The 12,533-nt window shown below is 31.7% G+C and overlaps 1 protein-coding gene across 1 annotated transcript in view; it reads right to left on the bottom strand.

The window, feature by feature from the left end:
- Positions 1 to 12,533, bottom strand: part of LOC145305374 (neuroligin-4, X-linked-like) — a 153,207-nt gene that overhangs the window by 119,646 nt on the left and 21,028 nt on the right. The window contains exon 4 of the mRNA XM_080146995.1: positions 10,185 to 10,253. The gene's annotated coding sequence lies outside the window, so the exon portion shown is untranslated. The remainder of the gene's footprint in view (positions 1 to 10,184; positions 10,254 to 12,533) is intronic.

Raw genomic sequence — 12,533 nt, 5'->3', positions numbered from 1 at the left:
TGTTCAAACGTTTCAACTAATAATTACAATCTACAGAAGGGGTAATTTTGTGTGTCATCATTTGGGAGGTACATCAATTAATCGGCCATTGTCTCATCCCTTTAGATCTTCTATTTATATCTTCTATAGTCCTTTCCTACTTTGTAATTTATAATTTTGTAAAACAAAGCTTCATTTGTTTACAAACCTAATTTCATACCCCTATCAAAGAACTAACAATTGCCACAATCTAACAAAAATAATAATACTCAATTCTATGACGAAGTTTTCTTTGTTTACGAACTTAATTTGTATCACAGCTATCATTCGAAGCAGTACAAATGACCATTGATAGGTTAGTATACATTGTAATTGACCAATGGTGATTTGTATTCTGGCTTCTCATTGGTCATTTGTATTGTTTGACTATACACGATAAACTGCTTCCTAATATTTTGAATATTTTAAAATATTTTTGGTATCTACTACAGAATTAATTTTGCCTTAAGCTTTTCTGCAAGTTGGAAAAGCCTATCCAGATCAAATGTAATTAATATAAAACTACAGTAGTTTATTTAATTATAATAACAGCTTAAAACCTGCCACTTTAAGAAATCCCTATAAATGTATGACCTAATGATTTATTCAACTAATTTGATGTATGGGATATTTAATGCTATCTTTCTAAAAATTTGTTTTGGTGTTTTCCAGAAATAATATAAAGCAGCCTAGGGAGGGAGGGGACAATGGGTTGTTTATTACACCAGTCCCCAAAGTTTTCTTATTCGTTGGAGACTTTATTGAACTATGATTGGTTCATTAAGTTGTTTGTCTAAACGTTTCAGCCACTAATTGTTATCTACAGAAGGTGTAATTTTGTGTAACATTATTTGGGATGTACATTAATTTATCGGCCATAGTCTTATCCCTTTAAATCTCTGGTAAAGCATCCACTTGTGAACTACTAATCAAAGCTAATTTTGTTTACCCAACCACAAGTACTACTAGAATATTTATCCTATATACATATGAAACAGAATGTTTGTTTGTCTGTCTGTTAGCCCCATAAGCATTGTAAAACGTTTCAGATAAGCTTTTAGGTTTTTTTTTAACAGGATTTGATCAACCACTCGCCAAATAACATAATTGTCATAAAAGATAACTAAAAAACAAGAAAAATATGTTCACAGTTAAGACTCTTGAGAAAAAAGTCATGCAATCAAAGGGTTGTTTGTCTGTTGGATGTTACCTAACCTAATATCCACCAGTGGGCTTTTGAGTATGGCACACGTTACAAGCAGATGATACCCTTGGGTTCTCTAGATGATCACTTAAAATCGAATGATAATATCACCCAAAGAAGGTAATACACAGGTAGTAGCTGAACTACCATTCAACATTATGCAATGATCAAAAGCACAATTTAAGCTTCAAAAGATAAAATTTTATATTCAAAATGAAGAATAAAATACCTTTTTTTTCAAAGCAAAGCTTTTCTAACATTAGGGTGTTCACATCCGTACGTCCGTAACAGATACATTAAATAGTTATTTAAATCTAATATTAATATCATAAAGTTAATATGTCTATTTTAAATATTGAGAGTTTTTAGCAATTTCAAATCTTTTTATACTTCTTAATAATATTTATTAAAATTATTTTTCTTATTTTTATGGATGTTGTCATCCTTGTTCTTTTAAGTTTAAAGTGTTTTCTTACTCCACAAAGATAACAAAAATATTTTTTTTTACCCTGCTGTTTTAAATACATTTTTTTATAAATACTTTCAGTGTAATTTTTGCAAATAAAATAATAGTTATTTCTTTCATCGTATTATAAACAGCTTTCCGCGGATATAGAATGTACAATTATAAGATAAAAACCAGTTTTTTTAGCCCCGAGGTGCCGAAGTCACGGCTAAAAAACAGGTTTTAATCTTATGATTGTACATTTTTATATTCGTAGAAAGCTGGATATAATACGATGCAAACATAGTTTTTTCGTATGGATGAGAACCGGTTCCTATCCACCGGATTCGAATAAATACGAGAAAATAAGCTTAGACACCCTGACAATCAAACTAAAATTATACATCAAATATAAACCTAATTAATGAAGCATAAAGGTTTCTGAAGCTCTACAAAGTGTCCGAAAAAATTAGCCGATTGACGTCAATATATCCATCTCTTTTTAAGGGGTTTCTTACCCACTTCTCCTCTCATCCTTTATTTTTATGACGTCACATGGCTCATTTATTCGGATACTTTAAAGAGCTTTCTAAAAATCAAATAGCTTTTAAACCATCCTAGGACCAATTTGAAGATTCCATAAAATGTAAAATCAGTTTGATGGTTATTCAAATCTTAGGCTACAGACAAAAAAAAACTAAATCTATAATACAAAGTAGAATGATGTCTGTCCGTCCGTCTGTCTGTCCGTCTGTCCGTCCCTTAAGATCTTGGTAACCGGATTCTACTCTTCAGGGTATATACCTATTGGTCCTGTGGTGGTTTTAAGCTATTTTCTAGGGGGCTGGGACACCCCAAACCCCCCAAAAAATAAAAAAAATCTCCCACCCCCCCAATTTTTTTTTATTTTTTTTTTTGCAGGAGATTTCCTTGGTCCTTTTTGTTTTTACAGAAGATTTCCTTGGTCCTTTTTTTGATGAAGATTTCCTTGGTCTTTTACGAATTTCGCCAAAAAAAATTTTTGATCACCTCTTGGGGCAAAGCCCCTAGAGGCTAGGGGCGAAGCCGCTAGTACTTTATATCATAGGATAAATTTATGAATAAATATGCTACGTTGAAAAAGCTTTTCTTTTAAAATTATGATGTGTTGAGCAGAAAGAAAAGGGACAGTGGGCTGTTTATCACACTAGTCCCAAAAGTTTTAAAATAAAGTTTTCTTATTCGTTAGATTACCAATTTTGGGGACTTTGAATTGTAATTTGCTTATTAAATTGAGTGTTCAAACGTTTCAACCACATTTTTTTATCTACAGAAGGGATAATTTTGCGGATCATCATTTGGGATGTAAATCAATTTAACGGCCAGTGTCTTATCCCTTTAGATCCCTGCATGTTGAGTTTCTTTTAGTGTTTCTTTTAAATAGTTGAATAGTAGAATATTTCTTGCTATGAAACATTTATGGGGCTTTTTTTGCTGCCTTCCTTTGAATACTGTCCTCATTGTTTTTGTATGATTTTGGCCAGGGATCCAGGGATAGATCATTGGATGATAATATTCTACCACATTTTACGTAGATTAACTTCAGGGATTTAAAGGGATAAGACAATGGCCGATAAATTAATATACATCACCAATGATAATACACAAAATTAGATTAATATTAGTGGTGAATACGTTTGAACACTCAAGTTAAAGAACTAACTAATCAAAATTCACTATAGTCCCCAAAGTTGTTAACCCAACGAATAAGAAAACGTTATAATAAAACTTTGGGGACTAGTGTAATAAACAGCCCTATGTTCCCTCCAACAATTTCTATGTAGTTTAACTTTATATGACCTTTAAAGGAAAGCTTCACAACTCGATCTTTGAAGGACAATGTCCCTTTGATTGCATATACCTTTGACTGGGATTACGACTTTACAAGTTACTTGGTAGTAAAGGTTTTGTGGTGCTTCCACTAAAACTTATTTTTGAAACAATAACCCACATTTCTCCCAAAAACATTCGTTTTAAATTCTGGAACTTAAAATGAGCAACCAAAACTTTTTTTAAAAAGTTTGTTTGTAGTCCATGAATAATATGTTTTTTAGGGATCATTATACCCATTCCTTGGCATAGCAGCAGTGGTAAATTTAAATCTGTTGACCTATCCCCCCATCCAGAGAGTTGATAGTTCTTGTAGAGCAAATGTATTTTCCATTTGAATGAAAAGAATTTTGTGTGCTTTAGACTGGGTAAAAACATTTTTGGAAAATGGTTCAAAGGATCTTTTATACTCTAGAATCACAACAAACTACATAAGTCCAAAAGTAGCGATGCAATAAACATCAGAGAATGGGGGGGGGGGAGCATTTTGCTGTTTATTAAACTAGTCCCCGAAGTCTTATAATAATGTTCTCTTATTCATTGGCTTAAAAACTTTAAAGATTTGCATTGTGATTGGTTGGTTCATTAAGTTAAGTGTCCAAACGTTTCAACCACTAAGTTTAATCTAAAAAAGGGGTAATTTTCTGTATGATCATTTGGTATGAACATCAATTTTTCCCTTTAGATCCCTGAAGAAAATCTCATTTTTACACAGCAATGCTAAAGTTAATAAAATCATTAGAACAGACCGGTTAACAAAAAAAAAAGAGCTGGTTAGCTGTATCATGTTTTTTTTGCACAAGAATTAGTTTATCCAAAGCAAGATAGGAACTGTTTGTAATAAACAATGTCAAACATTTCTTCTTTTATATTAATCTTATGCAAGAAATGTTATTTAAACTACTATGGTAAAAAATAGATGACTGAAAATTTCAAAGCATATACTCTGTATGTCTATCAGTTTGTCTCTAATTTTATTTCATTTCTGTAAGGAAAGCTTACTTTTTTCAAACAGTTTAATCACATGAAGGGGGGGAGGGACTTTGCACTTACAAAGATACCAGTACCCAAAGATTTACAAATAAGCTAAAATTACCTTTATCAAATCTCAATTGGTTAATTGAAACTAAAGGTGTCTAAACTTTTTAACTAATTACTTTAATCTACAGAGGGAGTAACTTCAATTTATCGTCCATTGTCTTATCCCTCTAGATCTATGGTTCGACTTTTCTAAATATTTTATTTGAGTCTAATATTTCTGGGCTTCTCTTCTTCCTATTACAAAATATTTGCTGATACATTTCATATTCTTTTTTTATTTATGATTTATAAAATTCTTAGATTCAAAAATTCTACTATTACAGCTCTGTACAAAAAGTACCAGGATCAATTATAAGAAGATGAAAAAAAATACTACAAACAATAAACATTTTTTTGTGATTTTTCATAAGCCGTTAGTCTGCAAATTATACAATTATCCAAAGTTTTTATACAAGTTTTTTTCATTTGTTGGCTAAAAACTTTATTAAATCTTAAGTTTTTTTGTTCAGACTAGTAGTGTACAAACATTTCAACCAATAATTCTTATTATAGAAGGATTATTTAGTGATGTACATCAAATTATCGTCTTATACCATAAGATCTTCGTTTTTTTCTATGCTTTTTTCCAACAAATAAAAGTTTATATTTCGGCCTTGTATTTCTATACGGTTATATGACTTTAAAAGCATAGTGAGATCTATGGATTAAAATCATTGATGGAAAAGTTAGAACACTGCTAGTTTGTAATAATAAATTAATGTTTAATAAAAAAAAGCTTTTTATAGTACCAATAAAATACGTCCTACTGGCATACTACCGGTCAATTAAAATACCAGCCACTAATGATTTAGTCTGTGTATTGGCCTAACATTGGTCATTTGCATTGTATGACGTCTTTTTTACTAGAAACAGCTTCGAATAAAAGTCCATAATGTTCAACCAAAGATAGAACATTTTTATTAATCTTCAAATTCAGTATAATTTACAGTCCAATGTCCCCTCCCTCCCTGGTCAACCGTAAAGTGTACGAAAAATAAAAATATTGAACAGGCCTGAGGTGGATTCTTAAAACAATTTAGGATCGCTAAATCTGCGAGGGTCGCCAGATCACCAAATTTGTTTTTGTAAAAAAAATCCTCCAAAATCTTATAAAAAATCTACAAAAAAAATTTTTTTTAGTAATAATACTTCTATTAATTTAAACACCTTTCTTTAAATTTATAAATACATTATTATAATACCCTCGCCGATTTAGCGATCCTAAATTTTTTAAAGAATCCACCTCAGGCCAATGTGTATATATATTTTATCTGACCATATTTTATCCTGGCATTGAGAAAATTTTTCAACTCTTCCAGACTCCTGCTAACAAATTCATAAATTCCAATGTGTTATTTCAGTTCCGCCAAATATATCAATAAAACAAATTCGCTAAATATACAACATTACCATAAACAATACAGTGTTTTTTTGCGAATATAAACACTTTTTTAAATTTTTTAGATCTCTTAAGATTCAAATGACTAAATTACATTACTTGTTATATTTTTAAGTAAAACGCAACTATGGTTATTATTTTATAAAATTACTAGATGCTACGCCCTTGGAAGCCTCTAGGGGTAGTTAAATGAACTGGGTACGGAAGGGAGGTGTTGACCCTTCACTTTGAAGTTCTAGTTTTTACAAGAAGGTTTTTTTGGTGCGGGTGTATTTTTCGCTTTGGACGGTGGTGGTACTCTCCCCAAAAATATTAATAAACCTTGCCCTAGAAATTAGTGAGATCTTATTATAACAGCATAGAAGTTAGGCAGGGTGAGATCAGAAAGAGAGGGGACGATGGGCTGTTACATAAGTCCCCAAAGTTTAAAATAACGATTTCTCATTTGTTGGCCTAATAACTTTGGGGACTTTTAATAAATTTCTTTTAAATAGTTTAATAAATTGAGTGTTCTTACGTTTTAACCACTAATTTTTACTTACAGAAGGGGTAATTTTGTGTATCATTGGGGATGTACATCAATATATCGGCCATTGTCATATCCCTTTAGATTCCCTGGGGTAAAATGCATTTCCTGACATTAGAGAACAAAAAACTGACGGCTTAACCCCCAAGAATCAAAAGAAATATTCAAAAGTTCCTACAATGTAAATGCCTTTATTTAATTATTTAGCGCAAAGTTTATAGTTATAATTATTAGACAATCATTGAAAGATTAAATTGAAAAATTAAACCCCTTTTAAAATAAACAAAATTTCCCAACCTCTATGATTAAAGGTGAAAACTGCTAGTTTATACAACCGAATCAAGAAAAAAAATCCCTTCATATTAAAGTGTTAAAAAGATTAAGAAATAAATAAATCCCAATCTTTTAAAAAATTAAGTTTAAAAGTTTTAATCTTGTTCTAAGCCTATAACCAAACTTTAATATAAAAATTAAAGATCCTAAAACTATCCAGCTATATGGAAACTATAAGAAGCTTCCATAAAATGGAGAACTCAATCGGTTAAGTATTTAACGAAATCATATCATACTTTATATTATAGGATATACAATTTATTTGCTAATAATTTACACTAGCTTTTTATCATTTTGACCGTGAACTTCAACATATGCCAACTATCCAAACTTATCTAAATAAATGGAATATCCCTGTAAACACAAGTGGACCATTGATGCCCTCTAATAAGGCTTAACTATGACTTTTAGACGAAAGATTATGTTATTGTGTGCTACTTTTATGTTAGATACGGCGGGGGGGGGGGGGGTGTTTTACCGTAGATTAGGTTAAATTGGTTACAGGATAGCCTAGAGGGTTAGGATCTTCCACAAAGGTAAGGAATTAAGAAATAAAGCTGGTATTTTTAATTTATTTACATCTGTTTTTTAAAATATGAAGGACCCATCCCCCACTTTGATATAGGACCCAATAGGCAGGAACGAAACTACTAGTAATTAGGTATCTAAAGGGATAATACTGATAAATTTATGTACATCCTCAATGTTAATACACCAAATTACCCCTTTTGAAGATTGCAATTATTGGTTGAAACATTTGAACACTCAACTTAATAAATCAACCAATCAAAATCCATTAATTTTCTCCAAGTTGTTTAGCCAACGAATAATAAAACGTTATCATAAAACTTTGGGGACTAGTGTAATAACAGCCCATTGTCCCTCTCTCTCTCTCTCTCTCTATCTCTCTCTCTCTCTCTCTCTCTCTCTCTCTCTCTCTCTCTCTCTCTCTCTCTCTCTCTCTCTCTCTCTCTCTCTTTCTCTTTCTCTCTCTCTCTCTCTCTCTCTCTCTCTCTCTCTCTCTCTCTCTCTCTCTCTCTCTCTCTCTCTCTCTCTCTCTCTCTCTCTCTCTCTCTTTCTCTCTCTCCCTCTCTCTCTCTCTCTCTCTCTCTCTCTGACTAGTATTGCATAAAAGACAGGTAAAACTGAATACATTGTATTGAATAGGCTTAAAATGTTCTGTCAGAATTTGGTCAAGAGTTACATTGTAGAAAGTTTTAAACTTCAAATAGAATAGGAACATTTTATCAGAAAAGAATAGTATTTTTATGAAGCAGCTTATAGTGCCTATAAAAAGACGTCATTCAAATGACCAATAGTAAAATATATACTGGCCTATCTATGGTCATTTTTATTGTATGACTTCATTTTTTATAAGCACTGTAAGTTACTTCATTTTTTAAAAATGAAATATGAAAAATGTTGGGATTTAGATTTAGAATATAGTCATGTCGATAAAATGTCAGCTATAGCCACCACTTTTGTTTAGATTTATGATCAATATAATAAATAAGAAGTTATCTTTAACTCAGACAACTACCTGGTTCCAGTGGTGGGAACCGTTTTCGTCTGCTAGCAAATAACTTTGCTAACATACAGTTATTTAACCCTTGCGTTGATGTGTGCAACGACTAAGGCTTTTAATAAACCAAGTGAAATAATTTTCCAGATTATTATAACAGAGAAGCATATATAAAAGACAAAATGTTTAGAGCAAAACTTGTTGAAAAGTAAGGGGAAAAAGTTTTTTCTTTTGCTTGAATGTGCTTCAGTGTTCAAAAATTGGTCGAGAATAAAAATGAAAGTTTTCCATGTATATTTGAATAAACTTAGAAATATAGTAGAATATGTAACTTATTATATACCTTATGAAATCGTATATTGATTTTCCTTGCTACTATTGCCTAATTTTTCCTTATCTTTAAACTTTACAGTAAAATTTGATAAATTATATAATACTAGCGGCTTCGCCCCTAGCCTCTAGGGGCTTTGCCCCAAGAGGTTTAATCAAACCAATTTTTCATATTTTAGATTTAAAAATAAAATAAAAAAAATTGGGGGGGGGGTATTTTTTTTAAGGGGGGGGGGGGTTTAAAAAAATTTGGGGGGGAGGGGTATTTTTATTTTTTTGCACCCCCACCCCAAAAAAAAATAGTTATAAACCTTCCCTGGACCTATGAGAAGCTACCCTGTAAAGGAGAACCGGATCGGTTCAGCGGTTAGCGAGATCCTTCGCTACAAACAGACAGACAAACAGACATCGTTCTACTTTGCATTTGCATATGACCTCTAGCGGTCGAAAAAAAAAAGGTGAAGTCAGTTCTTTCCAATTACCTGTTTTTTAAATGTTTTTTTTGAAACTCTTTTGGCTATATATTACATTGAACATTGTATTAATACTACTTTTAACAAAACTATTGGCTAGTATCTAGGGGATCTGTATTCAAAGTGTTATATAACTGACAGAAAAACAGCCTATAACCATCCCAAGAATGAAATCTAAGTATAAAACAGCTTAAAACTATCCTGGGACCTATATCGAGCTTACCTATAATAGAGAACCCGATATGTTCAGTGGTTATCAACATTTTAAGCTTCATACATAAAACTCTTACTACTTTATATCATAGGGACAGTGGACACTATCCTAAAGTTTAAGGTTTAAGTTAAACAAAGGCAGTTAAATTCATAAGTAAAGCAGCATTAAAACTTTTGGTGAAAGTATAAAAAATCAGAGAGAGATAGGGGCTAATGAATTTTTTTTTACACTAGTCCCCAAAGCTTTAGAATAACGTTTTCTTATTCGTTGGATTTACAACTTTGGGGACTTTGGTGAATTTGGATTGGTAGATTCATTAAGTTGAGTGTCCAATCGTTTCAACCAATAATTTTAATCTACAGAAAGGTCAACTTCCGTTGGGGATGTACATGAAATTATCGGCCATTGTCTTAACTCTGACTTTTAACCTAACAAAATAGCATAGAAACACTATCCCAAATTTAAAGATTAAAGTTAAACAAAGACAGTTAAATTCATAAGTAGCACAGCATTTAAACTTTAAAGTAAATATAAGAGTAAACCAATAGAGGGGGCAGGGGTTAAAAACTCTATGTCCCCTTCATGAGGACCCTGTGCTGACTTTCAATTGGGTACTTGAAAATCAATCGATAGCGTTGGGAATATTAACACAGTCAAGTCGCTACAAATTTGCTAGCAGACGAAAAAGGGGGAATCCTGGTAGTTGTCTGGTTATATATCTAAATTTATAGATATATTTAAAAAAGTATAAAAAAAAATGGAAGCTCTCACCTTAAATTTTTTATATGAGTGATAAAATCTGCCGAATATCTGGATAGTGCCTCAGTCTCGTTATCAATTCTAAACAAATATATTGATTCAAAATTCAAAAAGAAGTGTATGAAAATACGGTATATGAACGAATAAGTTTTTTTGTCTGATCTTTATTCAAGGGAAGATTTTCAAATATTGGGATGTTTTAAGCTATTTTTCCACAAATGTAACATGTTCCTAGAGGCGATGGACGAAGTCGTTGTTTTATTAAATCTAGATGTCTAACGATCCAGCTATCTGCTTTTTTCACTTCTCCTGCTTTGCTTATTTCGCTTTCAATGTATTTTCTATTGTTTATTACTTTTAATTCCTGTTTAGGGTCCTTTAGTCCTATTCAATATACTTTCATGGAAGAAGGGGATAGTGGATAAAAAATGTTACTAGTATTCAAAGTTTTATTTCAAGTTCTCTTAGTCCAAACTCCAAAGAGGACCATATCAGCCTAGCAGTCTAGCAGATCGACATCATTTTATTTTTATATAAAGGATTTCTTATTATTATAGTAGAAAAGGAAAGTATGTAGTTGTGTAAAGACTAATAGGAAGATTAATTTATCTGCCATTGCCATTTTAGAAAATCCCTCTTAGGGAAAAGCTTATTGATAAGAATATTTATTAATTGGGGAAAGATTAATCTCTCTTTCATTGTCCTATCCCTTTCTTCCTAATTTTATTCCTCTTTATTATACTCTCTCTATTCTTTTGCAGGGAGGGAAGGGACATTGGGATGTTTATTATACAAGTTCCTAAAGTCTTATAATAATGGGTTTTTTTATTCGTTGCCTTAACAACCTTGGGAACTTTTATTGAATTTTGGCTGGTTGGTTTATTTAATTGAGTGTCCAAACGTTTGAACCACTAATTTTAATCTGCAAAAGGGGTAATTTTGTATATTATTATTGGGGATATACAATGTACATCAAATTATTGGCCAAAATTACCCCTTCTGTAGATTACAATTAGTGGCAGAACATTTGGACTAGGGACTAGTGTAATAAACAGCCCAATGTCCCCTCCCCTCCCTGCTTTATTCCTCTTTATTATATTCTCTCTATTCTTTGGCCAGTTGGTTGGCAGATGCACTTTAGCCCAGGAAGAAAGGAGTTACTATAAGAATATGGTAATGGCTTCGTTTGCAGGGATCTAAAGAGATAAGACAGTGGCTGATAAATTGATGTGTATTCCCAATAATGATACACAAAATTATCCCTTCTGTAGATTAAAATTAGTGGTTTAACGTTTGGACACTGAACTGAATGAACCAACCAATTAAAATTCAATAAACGTCCCCACAGTTGTTAAGCCAGCGAATAAGAAGAAGTTATTATTAAACTTTGGGGACTAGTGTAATAAACAGTCCAATGTCCACTAGATTTGAACCATGAAATTATCTACTAATATCTAAATTTTTTGCACAATATTTAGTTATCACTGTATTACTGATATTGAAGCACTATGTTAAATCATTACATATCCCTAAATCTCTGGTAATTTTTAAAAGCGAAGCTTTCTGTAATTAGGGTCGGTCCGTCCAGAACGGTTAGCTCTATTCTTTAATCTTAATATAATACATATATAGAATTATCCTAACAATTACAGACTTTGCAGGATGATTCCTTTAACAGTTAGGTACGAATTAGTAAGCGTAGCAACTCTATAATAATTACCAGATAGTCCGTGTGACCTTTTAAAACATGTTGATTTTAACCTTTTTAACAAACATTTTTAATGTGATGAAATTATCCTAATCTTCTGATTTTTGACATACTGATTCCTGTTAAAGCAAAGTACAATATTAACAGCAAAGCATCTTTATAATCAAATCTAAAAATGTAAGTATGTCCTTAAACAGTATTCTGTAATTAAGCAGTTTTGCAACAATTTTGTTAATCATTTGACATTTATAATCTGCTTTTTCATTTCTGTAACTTTAGTTTTAATGTTCGTTTGTCCTATCGTTTTAGAGGTTCACTTTTATGGAGGTTACAATAAATTTAACAATCCCTGTAACTCTGATCTTTTTGCACTTGGTTTGATTTTGCACACAGGAGAAGGAAGGTAAAATTTCACAAGATTTTAACAAAGATAGGAATAGAGATTTTGAAGAAAATAAATATTCAATCAACCAAAAAAACAGTTTCATATTATATTATGTGTAATTAGCGGCTACGCCCCTAGTGTCTAGGTGCTCTGTGTTCAAAGGGGAATAAAAGGGGCTTTAAAAAAAGCTAAAAACCATCCCAAGACTTATATATGATAATCAAATATCAGCTTTTCTAATCAGTTCACTAGTTATTGAGATCTTAAG

This window comes from Acartia tonsa, chromosome 2 (assembly GCF_053477335.1).
Source record: "Acartia tonsa isolate MP-2025a chromosome 2, ASM5347733v1, whole genome shotgun sequence".
Lineage (NCBI taxonomy): Eukaryota > Metazoa > Arthropoda > Copepoda > Calanoida > Acartiidae > Acartia > Acartia tonsa.
Note: the sequence above shows the minus strand (reverse complement) of the source record. Positions and strands in the feature narration are given on the sequence as shown.